Source organism: Musca autumnalis, unplaced genomic scaffold (assembly GCF_047663935.1).
Source record: "Musca autumnalis isolate F117 unplaced genomic scaffold, ASM4766393v1 scaffold_1, whole genome shotgun sequence".
In the NCBI taxonomy this organism is placed as follows: domain Eukaryota; kingdom Metazoa; phylum Arthropoda; class Insecta; order Diptera; family Muscidae; genus Musca; species Musca autumnalis.
The window spans coordinates 81,391,377-81,394,145 of NW_027411644.1; positions in this window are offsets into that span (position 1 = coordinate 81,391,377).

Here is a 2,769-nt window from a genome sequence, read left to right on the forward strand (position 1 = left end):
TTTACATCGTTAGAAAGGTGATATTTTCTACTTTCATTTGCTTTTGGTATTCTCCTTATTAAAGCTGAGATATTTGCTTTGGAAAAAACGTTGACTTTTTCTCCAAATAAGGTTTTTGCCCATTCCGACCCCTAAATATTATCCGACCATCACCAAAATCAATAGGCTTCTTCCCATCCGGGACCCTCAATAACAGCGTGATTACAAGGTTTAGACATACAGCCAGATACACTCAGCTCGTCGAGACAATCATTTTGGTATATATAAGTATGGGTCTACGACCATTATTTCGATGCGTTACAAACTTTTTGGGCAGAACCAACTTATAATACCCTCCCCACATAGTGGTGTTGGGTATAATGATATATGTATGTTACAAAATGTTGCAAACATATATTTGTTTGGACACAAACAAATTACGTTTGGATACAAACATATATTTGTGTGCAATCAGTCCCAAACAAATATTTGTTTGTCATATTTCTAACATATATTTTTCTGCGTGTACACATTGAACAACTCTAACTGGACATTCGCGCACTTTACTGCTACCCCAGAAACAGGTCTGTACTGGACAGAGTGGTGTATAAGAGAAGTTTTCTCCGCTTTTTGTACGATACTTTCGGAAACGTTGTAACCATAGCAACGTTGCAAGCTACAGTTGATGGCTAGCATTGTTTCGGAATCGCGGCGACTACGATGAACTTCCGACTCATAAAGTCTACGATTTCGAATGGTGCATTTTCGTAGAACAACAATATGTGGTGTTAGATGCTGTGTTTGTTGTTATTGGGAAGACTGTGCGGGTGTCTCGTATTCAGACGACGAATTTGGAGTCACGCTGTGGGATCCTGTGGTGCAGCAAACAGCAACATAACTCCTATCGCAATAGTCTTTGAGGCGACTGAAACCAGAGCAGCCTCGGAAGTGCACTCATTTTGAAAAGTGTTTTTTTTTTTTTGTTCCACAAAATTACTTTTCAGTTCTTCTATGTCCTTAGCAAATTTTACTATCACTGTTCTCCTTCGCAAAGTTGTTGTGCTCTCTTGCTTAATTTTTCTGCCATCTTCATAAGTCTCTCCTTTCTCCTGCAAAGTGTGGATGCTATTTGTTTTTAATTGGCAATGATAAATTAGACACGTAAAAATGGGACGCGAGAACAAAATGAAAAAAAAATTAAATAAAACGAAAAAATTAAAATAAAATAAAATAAAATAAATTAAAATAAAATAAAATAAAATAAAATAAAATAAAATAAAATAAAATAAAATAAAATAAAATAAAATAAAATAAAATAAAATAAAATATAATAAAATAAAATAAAATAAAATAAAATAAAATAAAATAAAATAAAATAAAATAAAATAAAATAAAATAAAATAAAATAAAATAAAATAAAATAAAATAAAATAAAATAAAATAAAATAAAATAAAATAAAATAAAATAAAATAAAATAAAATAAAATAAAATAAAATAAAATAAAATAAAATAAAATAAAATAAAATAAAATAAAATAAAATAAAATAAAATAAAATAAAATAAAATAAAATAAAATAAAATAAAATAAAATAAAATAAAATAAAATAAAATAAAATAAAATAAAATAAAATAAAATAAAATAAAATAAAATAAAATAAAATAAAATAAAATAAAATAAAATAAAATAAAATAAAATAAGAATAAAATAAGAATAAAAACAAAAATAAATAGAAATAACAAAAAAACGGCCGAACTTTTTATACCCTCCACCATAAAACATTCTGAACTAAAACGGAATAATTATTTTCTATCCTGTCCACAATTTGAGGCGGAGATATTCTGTGACCACTGATACCTAAATAAGGTAAAAAATGCATATAGAAATGTCTTCACTTGGCTGGCAACCTTATATGGGGATATATCAAAGTGTGGACCTATGTTGATAATTGTTGGAGGAGATGTTTTGTGACCACTGTCAAATTAATAGGTTAAACATTTTAGCTAAAATTCTCGAAATATCGAAAATCGGGAGGTACCGTAATATGGGGGCTATAGCAAAACATGGACCTATGTTGACGACCTTTGGTGGAGAAGTTTCATGACCACTAAGTCCCTTAAATGTCAAATTACAGCTAGTTCGGTTAAAAATTGTAGGTAAAATTCTCAAAAAACCGAAAATCGGAAGGTACCGTTATATGGGATATATCTTTTGGAATATAAGTTTGTTGATCACCAGGAACCCTAAATATCAAATTATAGCTAATTCGGTTTGAAAATGTGACTAAAAACGTAAAAATAACTGAAATCGGGCGGTACCGTTATATGAGGGCTATACCAAAATGTGGACCGGTATAACCCATCATCGAACTTGATCTGCCTGCAAACAAAAGACACATCTTTCCAAAATTTCAGCGTCCTATCTCCATTATTGCTAGAGTGATTACCACAGACGGACGGACGGACATGCATAGATCAGAATTTGACGCTGATCAAGAATATATATACTTTATAGGGTCGCAAATGATTATTTCAATGCGTTACAAACGGAAAAACATACTTAATATACCCTCCATACTATGGTGGAGGGTATAATAAAAATAAAACAAAAATAAAATAAAATTAAATAAAATAAAATAAAAAAAATAAAATAAAATAAAAATTAAATAAAAATAAAAAAATAAACATTAAACTAAAATGAAAAACTCTGAAAGATAGTTTAGCCTGATTTGTGATTGTGGGGTGGTTCGAAGGGTGGAAGTTCGGAGGGGGTTGTTCGGTGGCTGGAAGTT